The sequence below is a fragment of the Oncorhynchus nerka genome, unplaced genomic scaffold (genome assembly GCF_034236695.1).
Source record: "Oncorhynchus nerka isolate Pitt River unplaced genomic scaffold, Oner_Uvic_2.0 unplaced_scaffold_1441, whole genome shotgun sequence".
Classification (NCBI taxonomy): Eukaryota; Metazoa; Chordata; class Actinopteri; order Salmoniformes; family Salmonidae; genus Oncorhynchus; species Oncorhynchus nerka.
In genome coordinates, this window is record NW_027039873.1 from 78,980 (window position 1) to 99,746 (window position 20,767).

General features: G+C 41.3%; 8 non-coding genes across 8 annotated transcripts; all 8 read left to right on the forward strand.

Annotated features, from left to right (window-relative positions):
• Positions 1–2,755: 2,755 nt before the first annotated feature.
• On the forward strand, positions 2,756–2,828 carry trnar-ucu (transfer RNA arginine (anticodon UCU)). The gene has a single exon. It is a non-coding gene; the product is annotated as a tRNA-Arg (tRNA).
• A 937-nt stretch (positions 2,829–3,765) lies between these two features.
• On the forward strand, positions 3,766–3,838 carry trnar-ucu (transfer RNA arginine (anticodon UCU)). The gene has a single exon. It is a non-coding gene; the product is annotated as a tRNA-Arg (tRNA).
• A 656-nt stretch (positions 3,839–4,494) lies between these two features.
• trnar-ucu (transfer RNA arginine (anticodon UCU)) lies at positions 4,495–4,567 on the forward strand. Its single transcript has one exon. It is a non-coding gene; the product is annotated as a tRNA-Arg (tRNA).
• A 2,956-nt stretch (positions 4,568–7,523) lies between these two features.
• trnar-ucu (transfer RNA arginine (anticodon UCU)) lies at positions 7,524–7,596 on the forward strand. The gene has a single exon. It is a non-coding gene; the product is annotated as a tRNA-Arg (tRNA).
• Positions 7,597–9,208: 1,612 nt separating this feature from the next.
• On the forward strand, positions 9,209–9,281 carry trnar-ucu (transfer RNA arginine (anticodon UCU)). The gene has a single exon. It is a non-coding gene; the product is annotated as a tRNA-Arg (tRNA).
• A 657-nt stretch (positions 9,282–9,938) lies between these two features.
• Positions 9,939–10,011, forward strand: trnar-ucu (transfer RNA arginine (anticodon UCU)). The gene has a single exon. It is a non-coding gene; the product is annotated as a tRNA-Arg (tRNA).
• Positions 10,012–10,946: 935 nt separating this feature from the next.
• trnar-ucu (transfer RNA arginine (anticodon UCU)) lies at positions 10,947–11,019 on the forward strand. The gene has a single exon. It is a non-coding gene; the product is annotated as a tRNA-Arg (tRNA).
• Positions 11,020–12,318: 1,299 nt separating this feature from the next.
• Positions 12,319–12,391, forward strand: trnar-ucu (transfer RNA arginine (anticodon UCU)). The gene has a single exon. It is a non-coding gene; the product is annotated as a tRNA-Arg (tRNA).
• Positions 12,392–20,767: the final 8,376 nt, after the last annotated feature.

Sequence of the window (20,767 nt, forward strand, 5' to 3'; positions counted from 1 at the left end):
ACCTTTCACCATCTTCTTTGTTGGCACTCCTAGATGTCCCATAAACACTATTGGGTCTTTATTTCGATTAAATCGGGCCATATAAAGCCAAGATATCATTATATGTAGACTGTGTGATAAACGAAAAAAACAGCGATTTCACAACGTAACGTCATTTTTTAAAATTCAAAAAGTAGACGATAAACTTTCACAAAACACTTCGAAATACATTTGTAATGCTACTTTAGGTATTAGTAAACGTTAATAAGCGATAAAAATCATCAGGAGGCGATGTAAAAATCATTAGCTGTCGTCTTGGAAAAAATTTCACGAGAGAGCTCTTCCAAATGATCTGGGCGGAGACTGGAGGTAAGTGGTTCCCCTGATTCGGTTCAACCAAGAATCAAAGATGATTCAATTCACAAGACTCTAGACAACATGGGGATGCGTTGGGAGTTGAAACCTCGGTCTTATGTAATTCGGTTCACTGTGAACAATTGCTGGAAGTGGCGCAAGGATATTTATTTCCATTTTCTGTGATCAGGTTTTCCTGCGCTTTCCGATGTAACGCACGTTATGTTATAGCCACAGTCGTGATTTAACCAGTTTTTTAAACGTCCGAGTGTTTTCTATCCACACATTCTAACCATATGAACGTACTATATTCCTGGCATGAGTAGCAGGGCGATGAAATGTTGCGCGATTTTTAACAAAATGTTCAAAAAGTAGAGGGTAGGAGCAACAGGACACTGACCGCCTAATCCATTTATTGTGAGTACAGGTATTGTATTGAGGTACCTGAAAGTGGAGTGATGTAGTGGAAGTGTGCCTGGCAGTTAACCCAGTGATTTATGGATCGAAACCATCCTCTGCTATTCAGTTTGCTTTTTGCAATGAAGTGCAAACAGAAATATTAAACCATCATTTCATGGGCATGTCTCAGTGCCCTCCGTGATTATTTTTTGACTGCTTCTGTCAGTTTGTACAGGTCATGCTGATTACAGAAGCGAAGCGGAAGCGTGATGTCTACTTTAACCACGTGTACGATCGGTCGAAACAACTCTCTGCTATCCAGTTCTTTTACAGCAAGTGCCCCAGTGGCCTAATGGATAAGGCACTGGCCTTCTAAGCCAGGGATTGTGGGTTCGAGTCCCATCTAGGGTGGATGAATTCAAATTCCTGTGGATGAAGAGAGAGCCGCATATATCACAGAGTTTGATATGTTGAAGCTTTCCGATTCAAATTTTAAAAATGAAGATTTAACAGGGATAAAAAGGAGAATTTCATGGGCATGTCTCTGTGCCCTCCGAAATGCTTCGTTTTTTTACAACTGCTTCTATCAGTTCGTATAGGTCATGCTGATCACACATTTCCACAGTGACTTAACCTCTTCCCTCTACTCGGGACGCTTGCGTCCCAACTAGAGCTCTGGAAATGCAAATGCGCTACGCTAAATGCTAATAGTATTAGTTAAAACTCAAAAGTTCATTAAAATACACATGCAGGGTATCGAATTAAAGCTACACTCGTTGTGAATCCAGGCAACAAGTCAGATTTTTAAAATGCTTTTCGGCGAAAGCATGAGAAGCTATTATCTGATAGCATGCACCAATACACTACAACACAAAAGCACAGCAGGGGACATAAGCAAAATAATTAGCATTTCGGCGTTACACAAACCGCACAATAAAATAGAAAACAGTCATCACCTTTCACCATCTTCTTTGTTGGCACTCCTAGATGTCCCATAAACACTATTGGGTCTTTATTTCGATTAAATCGGGCCATATAAAGCCAAGATATCATTATATGTAGACTGTGTGATAAACGAAAAAAACAGCGATTTCACAACGTAACGTCATTTTTAAAATTCAAAAGTAGACGATAAACTTTCACAAAACACTTCGAAATACATTTGTAATGCTACTTTAGGTATTAGTAAACGTTAATAAGCGATAAAAATCATCAGGAGGCGATGTAAAAATCATTAGCTGTCGTCTTGGAAAAAATTTCACGAGAGAGCTCTTCCAAATGATCTGGGCGGAGACTGGAGGTAAGTGGTTCCCCTGATTCGGTTCAACCAAGAATCAAAGATGATTCAATTCACAAGACTCTAGACAACATGGGGATGCGTTGGGAGTTGAAACCTCGGTCTTATGTAATTCGGTTCACTGTGAACAATTGCTGGAAGTGGCGCAAGGATATTTATTTCCATTTTCTGTGATCAGGTTTTCCTGCGCTTTCCGATGTAACGCACGTTATGTTATAGCCACAGTCGTGATTTAACCAGTTTTTTAAACGTCCGAGTGTTTTCTATCCACACATTCTAACCATATGAACGTACTATATTCCTGGCATGAGTAGCAGGGCGATGAAATGTTGCGCGATTTTTAACAAAATGTTCAAAAAAGTAGAGGGTAGGAGCAACAGGACACTGACCGCCTAATCCATTTATTGTGAGTACAGGTATTGTATTGAGGTACCTGAAAGTGGAGTGATGTAGTGGAAGTGTGCCTGGCAGTTAACCCAGTGATTTATGGATCGAAACCATCCTCTGCTATTCAGTTTGCTTTTTGCAATGAAGTGCAAACAGAAATATTAAACCATCATTTCATGGGCATGTCTCAGTGCCCTCCGTGATTATTTTTTGACTGCTTCTGTCAGTTTGTACAGGTCATGCTGATTACAGAAGCGAAGCGGAAGCGTGATGTCTACTTTAACCACGTGTACGATCGGTCGAAACAACTCTCTGCTATCCAGTTCTTTTACAGCAAGTGCCCCAGTGGCCTAATGGATAAGGCACTGGCCTTCTAAGCCAGGGATTGTGGGTTCGAGTCCCATCTAGGGTGGATGAATTCAAATTCCTGTGGATGAAGAGAGAGCCGCATATATCACAGAGTTTGATATGTTGAAGCTTTCCGATTCAATTTTTAGAAATGAAGATTTAACAGGGCTAAAAAAGGAGAATTTCATGGGCATGTCTCTGTGCCCTCCGAAATGCATTTTTTTTTACAACTGCTTCTATCAGTTCGTATAGGTCATGCTGATCACACATTTCCACAGTGACTTAAGACACTGACCGCCTAATCCATTTATTGTGAGTACAGGTATTGTATTGGGGTACCTGAAAGTGGAGGGATGAAGTGGAAGAGTGCAGGGCAGTTAACCAAGTGATTTAGGGATCGAAAGCATCCTCTGCTATCCAGTTTGCTTTTAGCAATGAAGTGGAAACAGAAGAGAAGAGCTGGGCACATAACAAACAGGTTGATGGATCGAAGCTATCCAATTCTACTTTTAGAAATGAAGTGTAAACAGGGATTCTTTTTTTAAATTGGAGAATTTCATGTGCATGTCTCTGTGCCCTCCTTGATTCTTTTTTTATTACTGCTTCTATCAATCCATATAGGTCATGCTGATCACAGAGTGCCACAGTGGCTTAAGACACTGATCTCCTAATCCATCTATTGTGAATTCAAGTATTGTTTTGGGGTACCTGAAAGTGGAGTGATTTAGTGGAAGTGTGCCTGGCAGTTAACCCAGTGATTTATGGATCGAAACCATCCTCTGCTATTCAGTTTGCTTTTTGCAATGAAGTGCAAACAGAAATATTAAACCATAATTTCATGGGCATGTCTCAGTGCCCTCCGTGATTATTTTTTGACTGCTTCTGTCAGTTTGTACAGGTCATGCTGATTACAGAAGCGAAGAGGAAGCGTGATGTCTACTTTAACCACGTGTAGAATCGGTCAAAAACACTCTCTGCTATTCAGTTATTTTAAAGAAAGTCCCCCAGTGGCCTAATGGATAAGGCACTGGCCTTCTAAGCCAGGGATTGTGGGTTCGAGTCCCATCTGGGGTAGATGAATGCAAATTCCTATCGAGGAAGAGAGATCAGCACATAACAAAGAGTTTGATGGATTGAAGCTTTCCGATTCAAATTTTAAAAATGAAGATTTAACAGGGATAAAAAGGAGAATTTCATGGACATGTCTCTGTGCCCTCCGAAATGCATTTTTTTTTACAACTGCTTCTATCAGTTCGTATAGGTCATGCTGATCACACATTTCCACAGTGACTTAAGACACTGACCGCCTAATCCATTTATTGTGAGTACAGGTATTGTATTGGGGTACCTGAAAGTGGAGGGATGAAGTGGAAGAGTGCAGGGCAGTTAACCAAGTGATTTAGGGATCGAAAGCATCCTCTGCTATCCAGTTTGCTTTTAGCAATGAAGTGGAAACAGAAGAGAAGAGCTGGGCACATAACAAACAGGTTGATGGATCGAAGCTATCCAATTCTACTTTTAGAAATGAAGTGTAAACAGGGATTTTTTTTTTAAATTGGAGAATTTCATGTGCATGTCTCTGTGCCCTCCGTGATTATTTTTTGACTGCTTCTGTCAGTTTGTACAGGTCATGCTGATTACAGAAGCGAAGCGGAAGCGTGATGTCTACTTTAACCACGTGTACAATCGGTCAAAACCACTCTCTGCTATCCAGTTCTTTTAAAGCAAGTGCCCCAGTGGCCTAATGGATAAGGCACTGGCCTTCTAAGCCAGGGATTGTGGGTTCGAGTCCCATCTGGGGTGGATGAATTCAAATTCCTGTGGATGAAGAGAGAGCCGCATATATCACAGAGTTTGATATGTTGAAGCTTTCCGATTCAATTTTTAGAAATGAAGATTTAACAGGGCTAAAAAAGGAGAATTTCATGGGCATGTCTCTGTGCCCTCCGAAATGCATTTTTTTTTACAACTGCTTCTATCAGTTCGTATAGGTCATGCTGATCACACATTTCCACAGTGACTTAAGACACTGACCGCCTAATCCATTTATTGTGAGTACAGGTATTGTATTGGGGTACCTGAAAGTGGAGGGATGAAGTGGAAGAGTGCAGGGCAGTTAACCAAGTGATTTAGGGATCGAAAGCATCCTCTGCTATCCAGTTTGCTTTTAGCAATGAAGTGGAAACAGAAGAGAAGAGCTGGGCACATAACAAACAGGTTGATGGATCGAAGCTATCCAATTCTACTTTTAGAAATGAAGTGTAAACAGGGATTCTTTTTTTAAATTGGAGAATTTCATGTGCATGTCTCTGTGCCCTCCTTGATTCTTTTTTTATTACTGCTTCTATCAATCCATATAGGTCATGCTGATCACAGAGTGCCACAGTGGCTTAAGACACTGATCTCCTAATCCATCTATTGTGAATTCAAGTATTGTTTTGGGGTACCTGAAAGTGGAGTGATTTAGTGGAAGTGTGCCTGGCAGTTAACCCAGTGATTTATGGATCGAAACCATCCTCTGCTATTCAGTTTGCTTTTTGCAATGAAGTGCAAACAGAAATATTAAACCATAATTTCATGGGCATGTCTCAGTGCCCTCCGTGATTATTTTTTGACTGCTTCTGTCAGTTTGTACAGGTCATGCTGATTACAGAAGCGAAGAGGAAGCGTGATGTCTACTTTAACCACGTGTAGAATCGGTCAAAAACACTCTCTGCTATTCAGTTCTTTTAAAGCAAGTCCCACAGTGGCCTCATGGATAAGGCTCTGGCCTTCTAAGCCAGGGATTGTGGGTTCGAGTCCCATCTAAGGTGAATGAATGCAAGTTCCTATCGAGGAAGAGAGATCCGCACATAACAAAGAGTTTGATGGATTGAAGCTTTCCGATTCAAATTTTAAAAATGAAGATTTAACAGGGATAAAAAGGAGAATTTCATGGGCATGTCTCTGTGCCCTCCGAAATGCTTCGTTTTTTTACAACTGCTTCTATCAGTTCGTATAGGTCATGCTGATCACACATTTCCACAGTGACTTAAGACACTGACCGCCTAATCCATTTATTGTGAGTACAGGTATTGTATTGGGGTAACTGAAAGTGGAGGGATGAAGTGGAAGAGTGCAGGGCAGTTAACCAAGTGATTTAGGGATCGAAAGCATCCTCTGCTATCCAGTTTGCTTTTAGCAATGAAGTGCAAACAGAAGAGAAGAGCTGGGCACATAACAAACAGGTTGATGGATCGAAGCTATCCAATTCTACTTTTAGAAATGAAGTGTAAACAGGGATTTTTTTTTTAAATTGGAGAATTTCATGTGCATGTCTCTGTGCCCTCCGTGATTCTTTTTTATTACTGCTTCTATCAATCCATATAGGTCATGCTGATCACAGAGTGCCACAGTGGCTTAAGACACTGATCTCCTAATCCATGTATTGTGAATTCAAGTATTGTTTTGGGGTACCTGAAAGTGGAGTGATGTAGTGGAAGTGTGCCTGGCAGTTAACCCAGTGATTTACGGATCGAAACCATCCTCTGCTATTCAGTTTGCTTTTTGCAATGAAGTGCAAACAGAAATATTAAACCATAATTTCATGGGCATGTCTCAGTGCCCTCCGTGATTATTTTTTGACTGCTTCTGTCAGTTTGTACAGGTCATGCTGATTACAGAAGCGAAGCGGAAGCGTGATGTCTACTTTAACCACGTGTAGAATCGGTCAAAAACACTCTCTGCTATTCAGTTCTTTTAAAGCAAGTCCCTCAGTGGCCTCATGGATAAGGCACTGGCCTTCTAAGCCAGGGATTGTGGGTTCGAGTCCCATCTGGGGTGGATGAATGCAAATTCCTATCGAGGAAGAGAGATCAGCACATAACAAAGAGTTTGAAGGATTGAAGCTTTCCGATTCAAATTTTAAAAATGAAGATTTAACAGGGATAAAAAGGAGAATTTCATGGGCATGTCTCTGTGCCCTCCGAAATGCTTCGTTTTTTTACAACTGCTTCTATCAGTTCGTATAGGTCATGCTGATCACACATTTCCACAGTGACTTAAGACACTGACCGCCTAATCCATTTATTGTGAGTACAGGTATTGTATTGGGGTAACTGAAAGTGGAGGGATGAAGTGGAAGAGTGCAGGGCAGTTAACCAAGTGATTTAGGGATCGAAAGCATCCTCTGCTATCCAGTTTGCTTTTAGCAATGAAGTGGAAACAGAAGAGAAGAGCTGGGCACATAACAAACAGGTTGATGGATCGAAGCTATCCAATTCTACTTTTAGAAATGAAGTGTAAACAGGGATTTTTTTTTTAAATTGGAGAATTTCATGTGCATGTCTCTGTGCCCTCCGTGATTCTTTTTTTATTACTGCTTCTATCAATCCATATAGGTCATGCTGATCACAGAGTGCCACAGTGGCTTAAGACACTGATCTCCTAATCCATGTATTGTGAATTCAAGTATTGTTTTGGGGTACCTGAAAGTGGAGTGATGTAGTGGAAGTGTGCCTGGCAGTTAACCCAGTGATTTACGGATCGAAACCATCCTCTGCTATTCAGTTTGCTTTTTGCAATGAAGTGCAAACAGAAATATTAAACCATAATTTCATGGGCATGTCTCAGTGCCCTCCGTGATTATTTTTTGACTGCTTCTGTCAGTTTGTACAGGTCATGCTGATTACAGAAGCGAAGCGGAAGCGTGATGTCTACTTTAACCACGTGTAGAATCGGTCGAAAACACTCTCTGCTATTCAGTTCTTTTAAAGCAAGTGCCCCAGTGGCCTAATGGATAAGGCACTGGCCTTCTAAGCCAGGGATTGTGGGTTCAAGTCCCATCTGGGGTGAATGAATGCAAATTCCTATCGAGGAAGAGAGATCAGCACTTAACAAAGAGTTTGATGGATTGAAGCTTTCCGATTCAAATTTTAAAAATGAAGATTTAACAGGGATAAAAGGAGAATTTCATGGGCATGTCTCTGTGCCCTCCGAAATGCTTCGTTTTTTACAACTGCTTCTATCAGTTCGTATAGGTCATGCTGATCACACATTTCCACAGTGACTTAACCTCTTCCCTCTACTCGGGACGCTTGCGTCCCAACTAGAGCTCTGGAAATGCAAATGCGCTACGCTAAATGCTAATAGTATTAGTTAAAACTCAAAAGTTCATTAAAATACACATGCAGGGTATCGAATTAAAGCTACACTCGTTGTGAATCCAGGCAACAAGTCAGATTTTTAAAATGCTTTTCGGCGAAAGCATGAGAAGCTATTATCTGATAGCATGCACCAATACACTACAACACAAAAGCACAGCAGGGGACATAAGCAAAATAATTAGCATTTCGGCGTTACACAAACCGCACAATAAAATAGAAAACAGTCATCACCTTTCACCATCTTCTTTGTTGGCACTCCTAGATGTCCCATAAACACTATTGGGTCTTTATTTCGATTAAATCGGGCCATATAAAGCCAAGATATCATTATATGTAGACTGTGTGATAAACGAAAAAAACCGCGATTTCACAACGTAACGTCATTTTTTAAAATTCAAAAAGTAGACGATAAACTTTCACAAAACACTTCGAAATACATTTGTAATGCTACTTTAGGTATTAGTAAACGTTAATAAGCGATAAAAATCATCAGGAGGCGATGTAAAAATCATTAGCTGTCGTCTTGGAAAAAATTTCACGAGAGAGCTCTTCCAAATGATCTGGGCGGAGACTGGAGGTAAGTGGTTCCCCTGATTCGGTTCAACCAAGAATCAAAGATGATTCAATTCACAAGACTCTAGACAACATGGGGATGCGTTGGGAGTTGAAACCTCGGTCTTATGTAATTCGGTTCACTGTGAACAATTGCTGGAAGTGGCGCAAGGATATTTATTTCCATTTTCTGTGATCAGGTTTTCCTGCGCTTTCCGATGTAACGCACGTTATGTTATAGCCACAGTCGTGATTTAACCAGTTTTTTAAACGTCCGAGTGTTTTCTATCCACACATTCTAACCATATGAACGTACTATATTCCTGGCATGAGTAGCAGGGCGATGAAATGTTGCGCGATTTTTAACAAAATGTTCAAAAAAGTAGAGGGTAGGAGCAACAGGACACTGACCGCCTAATCCATTTATTGTGAGTACAGGTATTGTATTGAGGTACCTGAAAGTGGAGTGATGTAGTGGAAGTGTGCCTGGCAGTTAACCCAGTGATTTATGGATCGAAACCATCCTCTGCTATTCAGTTTGCTTTTTGCAATGAAGTGCAAACAGAAATATTAAACCATCATTTCATGGGCATGTCTCAGTGCCCTCCGTGATTATTTTTTGACTGCTTCTGTCAGTTTGTACAGGTCATGCTGATTACAGAAGCGAAGCGGAAGCGTGATGTCTACTTTAACCACGTGTACGATCGGTCGAAACAACTCTCTGCTATCCAGTTCTTTTACAGCAAGTGCCCCAGTGGCCTAATGGATAAGGCACTGGCCTTCTAAGCCAGGGATTGTGGGTTCGAGTCCCATCTGGGGTAGATGAATTCAACTTCCTGTGGATGAAGAGAGAGCTGCATATATCACAGAGTTTGATGGGTTGAAGCTTTCCGATTCAATTTTTAGAAATGAAGATTTAACAGGGCTAAAAAAGGAGAATTTCATGGGCATGTCTCTGTGCCCTCCGAAATGCATTTTTTTTTACAACTGCTTCTATCAGTTCGTATAGGTCATGCTGATCACACATTTCCACAGTGACTTAAGACACTGACCGCCTAATCCATTTATTGTGAGTACAGGTATTGTATTGGGGTACCTGAAAGTGGAGGGATGAAGTGGAAGAGTGCAGGGCAGTTAACCAAGTGATTTAGGGATCGAAAGCATCCTCTGCTATCCAGTTTGCTTTTAGCAATGAAGTGGAAACAGAAGAGAAGAGCTGGGCACATAACAAACAGGTTGATGGATCGAAGCTATCCAATTCTACTTTTAGAAATGAAGTGTAAACAGGGATTTTTTTTTTAAATTGGAGAATTTCATGTGCATGTCTCTGTGCCCTCCGTGATTATTTTTTGACTGCTTCTGTCAGTTTGTACAGGTCATGCTGATTACAGAAGCGAAGCGGAAGCGTGATGTCTACTTTAACCACGTGTACAATCGGTCAAAACCACTCTCTGCTATCCAGTTCTTTTAAAGCAAGAGCCCCAGTGGCCTAATGGATAAGGCACTGGCCTTCTAAGCCAGGGATTGTGGGTTCGAGTCCCATCTAGGGTGGATGAATTCAAATTCCTGTGGATGAAGAGAGAGCCGCATATATCACAGAGTTTGATATGTTGAAGCTTTCCGATTCAATTTTTAGAAATGAAGATTTAACAGGGCTAAAAAGGAGAATTTCATGGGCATGTCTCTGTGCCCTCCGAAATGCATTTTTTTTACAACTGCTTCTATCAGTTCGTATAGGTCATGCTGATCACACATTTCCACAGTGACTTAAGACACTGACCGCCTAATCCATTTATTGTGAGTACAGGTATTGTATTGGGGTACCTGAAAGTGGAGGGATGAAGTGGAAGAGTGCAGGGCAGTTAACCAAGTGATTTAGGGATCGAAAGCATCCTCTGCTATCCAGTTTGCTTTTAGCAATGAAGTGGAAACAGAAGAGAAGAGCTGGGCACATAACAAACAGGTTGATGGATCGAAGCTATCCAATTCTACTTTTAGAAATGAAGTGTAAACAGGGATTCTTTTTTTAAATTGGAGAATTTCATGTGCATGTCTCTGTGCCCTCCTTGATTCTTTTTTTATTACTGCTTCTATCAATCCATATAGGTCATGCTGATCACAGAGTGCCACAGTGGCTTAAGACACTGATCTCCTAATCCATCTATTGTGAATTCAAGTATTGTTTTGGGGTACCTGAAAGTGGAGTGATTTAGTGGAAGTGTGCCTGGCAGTTAACCCAGTGATTTATGGATCGAAACCATCCTCTGCTATTCAGTTTGCTTTTTGCAATGAAGTGCAAACAGAAATATTAAACCATAATTTCATGGGCATGTCTCAGTGCCCTCCGTGATTATTTTTTGACTGCTTCTGTCAGTTTGTACAGGTCATGCTGATTACAGAAGCGAAGAGGAAGCGTGATGTCTACTTTAACCACGTGTAGAATCGGTCAAAAACACTCTCTGCTATTCAGTTATTTTAAAGAAAGTCCCCCAGTGGCCTAATGGATAAGGCACTGGCCTTCTAAGCCAGGGATTGTGGGTTCGAGTCCCATCTGGGGTAGATGAATGCAAATTCCTATCGAGGAAGAGAGATCAGCACATAACAAAGAGTTTGATGGATTGAAGCTTTCTGATTCTACTTTTAGAAATGAAGTGTAAACAGGGATTCTTTTTTTAAATTGGAGAATTTCATGTGCATGTCTCTGTGCCCTCCTTGATTCTTTTTTTATTACTGCTTCTATCAATCCATATAGGTCATGCTGATCACAGAGTGCCACAGTGGCTTAAGACACTGATCTCCTAATCCATGTATTGTGAATTCAAGTATTGTTTTGGGGTACCTGAAAGTGGAGTGATTTAGTGGAAGTGTGCCTGGCAGTTAACCCAGTGATTTATGGATCGAAACCATCCTCTGCTATTCAGTTTGCTTTTTGCAATGAAGTGCAAACAGAAATATTAAACCATAATTTCATGGGCATGTCTCAGTGCCCTCCGTGATTATTTTTTGACTGCTTCTGTCAGTTTGTACAGGTCATGCTGATTACAGAAGCGAAGCGGAAGCGTGATGTCTACTTTAACCACGTGTAGAATCGGTCAAAAACACTCTGCTATTCAGTTCTTTTAAAGCAAGTCCCCAGTGGCCTCATGGATAAGGCACTGGCCTTCTAAGCCAGGGATTGTGGGTTCGAGTCCCATCTGGGGTGAATGAATGCAAATTCCTATCGAGGAAGAGAGATCAGCACATAACAAAGAGTTTGATGGATTGAAGCTTTCCGATTCAAATTTTAAAAATGAAGATTTAACAGGGATAAAAAGGAGAATTTCATGGACATGTCTCTGTGCCCTCCGAAATGCATTTTTTTTTACAACTGCTTCTATCAGTTCGTATAGGTCATGCTGATCACACATTTCCACAGTGACTTAAGACACTGACCGCCTAATCCATTTATTGTGAGTACAGGTATTGTATTGGGGTACCTGAAAGTGGAGGGATGAAGTGGAAGAGTGCAGGGCAGTTAACCAAGTGATTTAGGGATCGAAAGCATCCTCTGCTATCCAGTTTGCTTTTAGCAATGAAGTGGAAACAGAAGAGAAGAGCTGGGCACATAACAAACAGGTTGATGGATCGAAGCTATCCAATTCTACTTTTAGAAATGAAGTGTAAACAGGGATTTTTTTTTTAAATTGGAGAATTTCATGTGCATGTCTCTGTGCCCTCCGTGATTATTTTTTGACTGCTTCTGTCAGTTTGTACAGGTCATGCTGATTACAGAAGCGAAGCGGAAGCGTGATGTCTACTTTAACCACGTGTACAATCGGTCAAAACCACTCTCTGCTATCCAGTTCTTTTAAAGCAAGTGCCCCAGTGGCCTAATGGATAAGGCACTGGCCTTCTAAGCCAGGGATTGTGGGTTCGAGTCCCATCTGGGGTGGATGAATTCAAATTCCTCTGGATGAAGAGAGAGCCGCATATATCACAGAGTTTGATATGTTGAAGCTTTCCGATTCAATTTTTAGAAATGAAGATTTAACAGGGCTAAAAGGAGAATTTCATGGGCATGTCTCTGTGCCCTCCGAAATGCATTTTTTTTTACAACTGCTTCTATCAGTTCGTATAGGTCATGCTGATCACACATTTCCACAGTGACTTAAGACACTGACCGCCTAATCCATTTATTGTGAGTACAGGTATTGTATTGGGGTACCTGAAAGTGGAGGGATGAAGTGGAAGAGTGCAGGGCAGTTAACCAAGTGATTTAGGGATCGAAAGCATCCTCTGCTATCCAGTTTGCTTTTAGCAATGAAGTGGAAACAGAAGAGAAGAGCTGGGCACATAACAAACAGGTTGATGGATCGAAGCTATCCAATTCTACTTTTAGAAATGAAGTGTAAACAGGGATTCTTTTTTTAAATTGGAGAATTTCATGTGCATGTCTCTGTGCCCTCCTTGATTCTTTTTTTATTACTGCTTCTATCAATCCATATAGGTCATGCTGATCACAGAGTGCCACAGTGGCTTAAGACACTGATCTCCTAATCCATCTATTGTGAATTCAAGTATTGTTTTGGGGTACCTGAAAGTGGAGTGATTTAGTGGAAGTGTGCCTGGCAGTTAACCCAGTGATTTATGGATCGAAACCATCCTCTGCTATTCAGTTTGCTTTTTGCAATGAAGTGCAAACAGAAATATTAAACCATAATTTCATGGGCATGTCTCAGTGCCCTCCGTGATTATTTTTTGACTGCTTCTGTCAGTTTGTACAGGTCATGCTGATTACAGAAGCGAAGAGGAAGCGTGATGTCTACTTTAACCACGTGTAGAATCGGTCAAAAACACTCTCTGCTATTCAGTTCTTTTAAAGCAAGTCCCACAGTGGCCTCATGGATAAGGCTCTGGCCTTCTAAGCCAGGGATTGTGGGTTCGAGTCCCATCTAAGGTGAATGAATGCAAGTTCCTATCGAGGAAGAGAGATCCGCACATAACAAAGAGTTTGATGGATTGAAGCTTTCTGATTCAAATTTTAAAAATGAAGATTTAACAGGGATAAAAAGGAGAATTTCATGGGCATGTCTCTGTGCCCTCCGAAATGCTTCGTTTTTTTACAACTGCTTCTATCAGTTCGTATAGGTCATGCTGATCACACATTTCCACAGTGACTTAAGACACTGACCGCCTAATCCATTTATTGTGAGTACAGGTATTGTATTGGGGTAACTGAAAGTGGAGGGATGAAGTGGAAGAGTGCAGGGCAGTTAACCAAGTGATTTAGGGATCGAAAGCATCCTCTGCTATCCAGTTTGCTTTTAGCAATGAAGTGCAAACAGAAGAGAAGAGCTGGGCACATAACAAACAGGTTGATGGATCGAAGCTATCCAATTCTACTTTTAGAAATGAAGTGTAAACAGGGATTTTTTTTTTAAATTGGAGAATTTCATGTGCATGTCTCTGTGCCCTCCGTGATTCTTTTTTTATTACTGCTTCTATCAATCCATATAGGTCATGCTGATCACAGAGTGCCACAGTGGCTTAAGACACTGATCTCCTAATCCATGTATTGTGAATTCAAGTATTGTTTTGGGGTACCTGAAAGTGGAGTGATGTAGTGGAAGTGTGCCTGGCAGTTAACCCAGTGATTTACGGATCGAAACCATCCTCTGCTATTCAGTTTGCTTTTTGCAATGAAGTGCAAACAGAAATATTAAACCATAATTTCATGGGCATGTCTCAGTGCCCTCCGTGATTATTTTTTGACTGCTTCTGTCAGTTTGTACAGGTCATGCTGATTACAGAAGCGAAGCGGAAGCGTGATGTCTACTTTAACCACGTGTAGAATCGGTCAAAAACACTCTCTGCTATTCAGTTCTTTTAAAGCAAGTCCCTCAGTGGCCTCATGGATAAGGCACTGGCCTTCTAAGCCAGGGATTGTGGGTTCGAGTCCCATCTGGGGTGGATGAATGCAAATTCCTATCGAGGAAGAGAGATCAGCACATAACAAAGAGTTTGAAGGATTGAAGCTTTCCGATTCAAATTTTAAAAATGAAGATTTAACAGGGATAAAAAGGAGAATTTCATGGGCATGTCTCTGTGCCCTCCGAAATGCTTCGTTTTTTTACAACTGCTTCTATCAGTTCGTATAGGTCATGCTGATCACACATTTCCACAGTGACTTAAGACACTGACCGCCTAATCCATTTATTGTGAGTACAGGTATTGTATTGGGGTAACTGAAAGTGGAGGGATGAAGTGGAAGAGTGCAGGGCAGTTAACCAAGTGTAGGGATCGAAAGCATCCTCTGCTATCCAGTTTGCTTTTAGCAATGAAGTGGAAACAGAAGAGAAGAGCTGGGCACATAACAAACAGGTTGATGGATCGAAGCTATCCAATTCTACTTTTAGAAATGAAGTGTAAACAGGGATTTTTTTTTTAAATTGGAGAATTTCATGTGCATGTCTCTGTGCCCTCCGTGATTATTTTTTGACTGCTTCTGTCAGTTTGTACAGGTCATGCTGATTACAGAAGCGAAGCGGAAGCGTGATGTCTACTTTAACCACGTGTACGATCGGTCAAAACCACTCTCTGCTATCCAGTTCTTTTAAAGCAAGTGCCCCAGTGGCCTAATGGATAAGGCCTTCTAAGCCAGGGATTGTGGGTTCGAGTCCCATCTGGGGTGGATGAATTCAAATTCCTGTGGATGAAGAGAGAGCCGCATATATCACAGAGTTTGATGGGTTGAAGCTTTCCGATTCAATTTTTAGAAATGAAGATTTAACAGGGCTAAAAAAGGAGAATTTCATGGGCATGTCTCTGTGCCCTCCGAAATGCATTTTTTTTTTACAACTGCTTCTATCAGTTCGTATAGGTCATGCTGATCACACATTTCCACAGTGACTTAAGACACTGACCGCCTAATCCATTTATTGTGAGTTCAGGTATTGTATTGGGGTAACTGAAAGTGGAGGGATGAAGTGGAAGAGTGCAGGGCAGTTAACCAAGTGATTTAGGGATCGAAAGCATCCTCTGCTATCCAGTTTGCTTTTAGCAATGAAGTGGAAACAGAAGAGAAGAGCTGGGCACATAACAAACAGGTTGATGGATCGAAGCTATCCAATTCTACTTTTAGAAATGAAGTGTAAACAGGGATTTTTTTTTAAATTGGAGAATTTCATGTGCATGTCTCTGTGCCCTCCGTGATTATTTTTTGACTGCTTCTGTCAGTTTGTACAGGTCATGCTGATTACAGAAGCGAAGCGGAAGCGTGATGTCTACTTTAACCACGTGTACGATCGGTCAAAACCACTCTCTGCTATCCAGTTCTTTTAAAGCAAGTGCCCCAGTGGCCTAATGGATAAGGCCTTCTAAGCCAGGGATTGTGGGTTCGAGTCCCATCTGGGGTGGATGAATTCAAATTCCTGTGGATGAAGAGAGAGCCGCATATATCACAGAGTTTGATGGGTTGAAGCTTTCCGATTCAATTTTTAGAAATGAAGATTTAACAGGGCTAAAAAAGGAGAATTTCATGGGCATGTCTCTGTGCCCTCCGAAATGCATTTTTTTTTACAACTGCTTCTATCAGTTCGTATAGGTCATGCTGATCACACATTTCCACAGTGACTTAAGACACTGACCGCCTAATCCATTTATTGTGAGTTCAGGTATTGTATTGGGGTAACTGAAAGTGGAGGGATGAAGTGGAAGAGTGCAGGGCAGTTAACCAAGTGATTTAGGGATCGAAAGCATCCTCTGCTATCCAGTTTGCTTTTAGCAATGAAGTGCAAACAGAAGAGAAGAGCTGGGCACATAACAAACAGGTTGATGGATCGAAGCTATCCAATTCTACTTTTAGAAATGAAGTGTAAACAGGGATTTTTTTTTTAAATTGGAGAATTTCATGTGCATGTCTCTGTGCCCTCCGTGATTATTTTTTGACTTCTTCTGTCAGTTTGTACAGGTCATGCTGATTACAGAAGCGAAGCGGAAGCGTGATGTCTACTTTAACCACGTGTACGATCGGTCAAAACCACTCTCTGCTATCCAGTTCTTTTAAAGCAAGTGCCCCAGTGGCCTAATGGATAAGGCCTTCTAAGCCAGGGATTGTGGGTTCGAGTCCCATCTGGGGTGGATGAATTCAAATTCCTGTGGATGAAGAGAGAGCCGCATATATCACAGAGTTTGATGGGTTGAAGCTTTCCGATTCAATTTTTAGAAATGAAGATTTAACAGGGCTAAAAAAGGAGAATTTCATGGGCATGTCTCTGTGCCCTCCGAAATGCATTTTTTTTTACAACTGCTTCTATCAGTTCGTATAGGTCATGCTGATCACACATTTCCACAGTGACTTAAGACACTGACCGCCTAATCCATTTATTGTGAGTTCAGGTATTGTATTGGGGTAACTGAAAGTGGAGGGATGAAGTGGAAGAGTGCAGGGCAGTTAACCAAGTGATTTAGGGATCGAAAGCATCCTCTGCTATCCAGTTTGCTTTTAGCAATGAAGTGGAAACAGAAGAGAAGAGCTGGGCACATAACAAACAGGTTGATGGATCGAAGCTATCCAATTCTACTTTTAGAAATGAAGTGTAAACAGGGATTTTTTTTTTAAATTGGAGAATTTCATGTGCATGTCTCTGTGCCCTCCGTGATTATTTTTTGACTGCTTCTGTCAGTTTGTACAGGTCATGCTGATTACAGAAGCGAAGCGGAAGCGTGATGTCTACTTTAACCACGTGTACGATCGGTCAAAACCACTCTCTGCTATCCAGTTCTTTTAAAGCAAGTGCCCCAGTGGCCTAATGGATAAGGCCTTCTAAGCCAGGGATTGTGGGTTCGAGTCCCATCTGGGGTGGATGAATTCAAATTCCTGTGGATGAAGAGAGAGCCGCATATATCACAGAGTTTGATGGGTTGAAGCTTTCCGATTCAATTTTTAGAAATGAAGATTTAACAGGGCTAAAAAGGAGAATTTCATGGGCATGTCTCTGTGCCCTCCGAAATGCATTTTTTTTACAACTGCTTCTATCAGTTCGTATAGGTCATGCTGATCACACATTTCCACAGTGACTTAAGACACTGACCGCCTAATCCATTTATTGTGAGTTCAGGTATTGTATTGGGGTAACTGAAAGTGGAGGGATGAAGTGGAAGAGTGCAGGGCAGTTAACCAAGTGATTTAGGGATCGAAAGCATACTCTGCTATCCAGTTTGCTTTTAGCAATGAAGTGGAAACAGAAGAGAAGAGCTGGGCACATAACAAACAGGTTGATGGATCGAAGCTATCCAATTCTACTTTTAGAAATGAAGTGTAAACAGGGATTTTTTTTTTAAATTGGAGAATTTCATGTGCATGTCTCTGTGCCCTCCGTGATTATTTTTTGACTGCTTCTGTCAGTTTGTACAGGTCATGCTGATTACAGAAGCGAAGCGGAAGCGTGATGTCTACTTTAACCACGTGTACGATCGGTCAAAACCACTCTCTGCTATCCAGTTCTTTTAAAGCAAGTGCCCCAGTGGCCTAATGGATAAGGCCTTCTAAGCCAGGGATTGTGGGTTCGAGTCCCATCTGGGGTGGATGAATTCAAATTCCTGTGGATGAAGAGAGAGCCGCATATATCACAGAGTTTGATGGGTTGAAGCTTTCCGATTCAATTTTTAGAAATGAAGATTTAACAGGGCTAAAAAGGAGAATTTCATGGGCATGTCTCTGTGCCCTCCGAAATGCATTTTTTTACAACTGCTTCTATCAGTTCGTATAGGTCATGCTGATCACACATTTCCACAGTGACTTAAGACACTGACCGCCTAATCCATTTATTGTGAGTTCAGGTATTGTATTGGGGTAACTGAAAGTGGAGGGATGAAGTGGAAGAGTGCAGGGCAGTTAACCAAGTGATTTAGGGATCGAAAGCATCCTCTGCTATCCAGTTTGCTTTTAGCAATGAAGTGCAAACAGAAGAGAAGAGCTGGGCACATAACAAACAGGTTGATGGATCGAAGCTATCCAATTCTACTTTTAGAAATGAAGTGTAAACAGGGATTTTTTTTTTAAATTGGAGAATTTCATGTGCATGTCTCTGTGCCCTCCGTGATTATTTTTGACTTCTTCTGTCAGTTTGTACAGGTCATGCTGATTACAGAAGCGAAGCGGAAGCGTGATGTCTACTTTAACCACGTGTACGATCGGTCAAAACCACTCTCTGCTATCCAGTTCTTTTAAAGCAAGTGCCCCAGTGGCCTAATGGATAAGGCCTTCTAAGCCAGGGATTGTGGGTTCGAGTCCCATCTGGGGTGGATGAATTCAAATTCCTGTGGATGAAGAGAGAGCCGCATATATCACAGAGTTTGATGGGTTGAAGCTTTCCGATTCAATTTTAGAAATGAAGATTTAACAGGGCTAAAAAGGAGAATTTCATGGGCATGTCTCTGTGCCCTCCGAAATGCATTTTTTTTTTACAACTGCTTCTATCAGTTCGTATAGGTCATGCTGATCACACATTTCCACAGTGACTTAAGACACTGACCGCCTAATCCATTTATTGTGAGTTCAGGTATTGTATTGGGGTAACTGAAAGTGGAGGGATGAAGTGGAAGAGTGCAGGGCAGTTAACCAAGTGATTTAGGGATCGAAAGCATCCTCTGCTATCCAGTTTGCTTTTAGCAATGAAGTGCAAACAGAAGAGAAGAGCTGGGCACATAACAAACAGGTTGATGGATCGAAGCTATCCAATTCTACTTTTAGAAATGAAGTGTAAACAGGGATTTTTTTTTAAATTGGAGAATTTCATGTGCATGTCTCTGTGCCCTCCGTGATTATTTTTTGACTTCTTCTGTCAGTTTGTACAGGTCATGCTGATTACAGAAGCGAAGCGGAAGCGTGATGTCTACTTTAACCACGTGTACGATCGGTCAAAACCACTCTCTGCTATCCAGTTCTTTTAAAGCAAGTGCCCCAGTGGCCTAATGGATAAGGCCTTCTAAGCCAGGGATTGTGGGTTCGAGTCCCATCTGGGGTGGATGAATTCAAATTCCTGTGGATGAAGAGAGAGCCGCATATATCACAGAGTTTGATGGGTTGAAGCTTTCCGATTCAATTTTTAGAAATGAAGATTTAACAGGGCTAAAAAAGGAGAATTTCATGGGCATGTCTCTGTGCCCTCCGAAATGCATTTTTTTTTTACAACTGCTTCTATCAGTTCGTATAGGTCATGCTGATCACACATTTCCACAGTGACTTAAGACACTGACCGCCTAATCCATTTATTGTGAGTTCAGGTATTGTATTGGGGTAACTGAAAGTGGAGGGATGAAGTGGAAGAGTGCAGGGCAGTTAACCAAGTGATTTAGGGATCGAAAGCATCCTCTGCTATCCAGTTTGCTTTTAGCAATGAAGTGCAAACAGAAGAGAAGAGCTGGGCACATAACAAACAGGTTGATGGATCGAAGCTATCCAATTCTACTTTTAGAAATGAAGTGTAAACAGGGATTTTTTTTTTAAATTGGAGAATTTCATGTGCATGTCTCTGTGCCCTCCGTGATTATTTTTTTTGACTTCTTCTGTCAGTTTGTACAGGTCATGCTGATTACAGAAGCGAAGCGGAAGCGTGATGTCTACTTTAACCACGTGTACGATCGGTCAAAACCACTCTCTGCTATCCAGTTCTTTTAAAGCAAGTGCCCCAGTGGCCTAATGGATAAGGCCTTCTAAGCCAGGGATTGTGGGTTCGAGTCCCATCTGGGGTGGATGAATTCAAATTCCTGTGGATGAAGAGAGAGCCGCATATATCACAGAGTTTGATGGGTTGAAGCTTTCCGATTCAATTTTAGAAATGAAGATTTAACAGGGCTAAAAAAGGAGAATTTCATGGGCATGTCTCTGTGCCCTCCGAAATGCATTTTTTTTTTACAACTGCTTCTATCAGTTCGTATAGGTCATGCTGATCACACATTTCCACAGTGACTTAAGACACTGACCGCCTAATCCATTTATTGTGAGTTCAGGTATTGTATTGGGGTAACTGAAAGTGGAGGGATGAAGTGGAAGAGTGCAGGGCAGTTAACCAAGTGATTTAGGGATCGAAAGCATCCTCTGCTATCCAGTTTGCTTTTAGCAATGAAGTGCAAACAGAAGAGAAGAGCTGGGCACATAACAAACAGGTTGATGGATCGAAGCTATCCAATTCTACTTTTAGAAATGAAGTGTAAACAGGGATTTTTTTTTTAAATTGGAGAATTTCATGTGCATGTCTCTGTGCCCTCCGTGATTATTTTTTGACTTCTTCTGTCAGTTTGTACAGGTCATGCTGATTACAGAAGC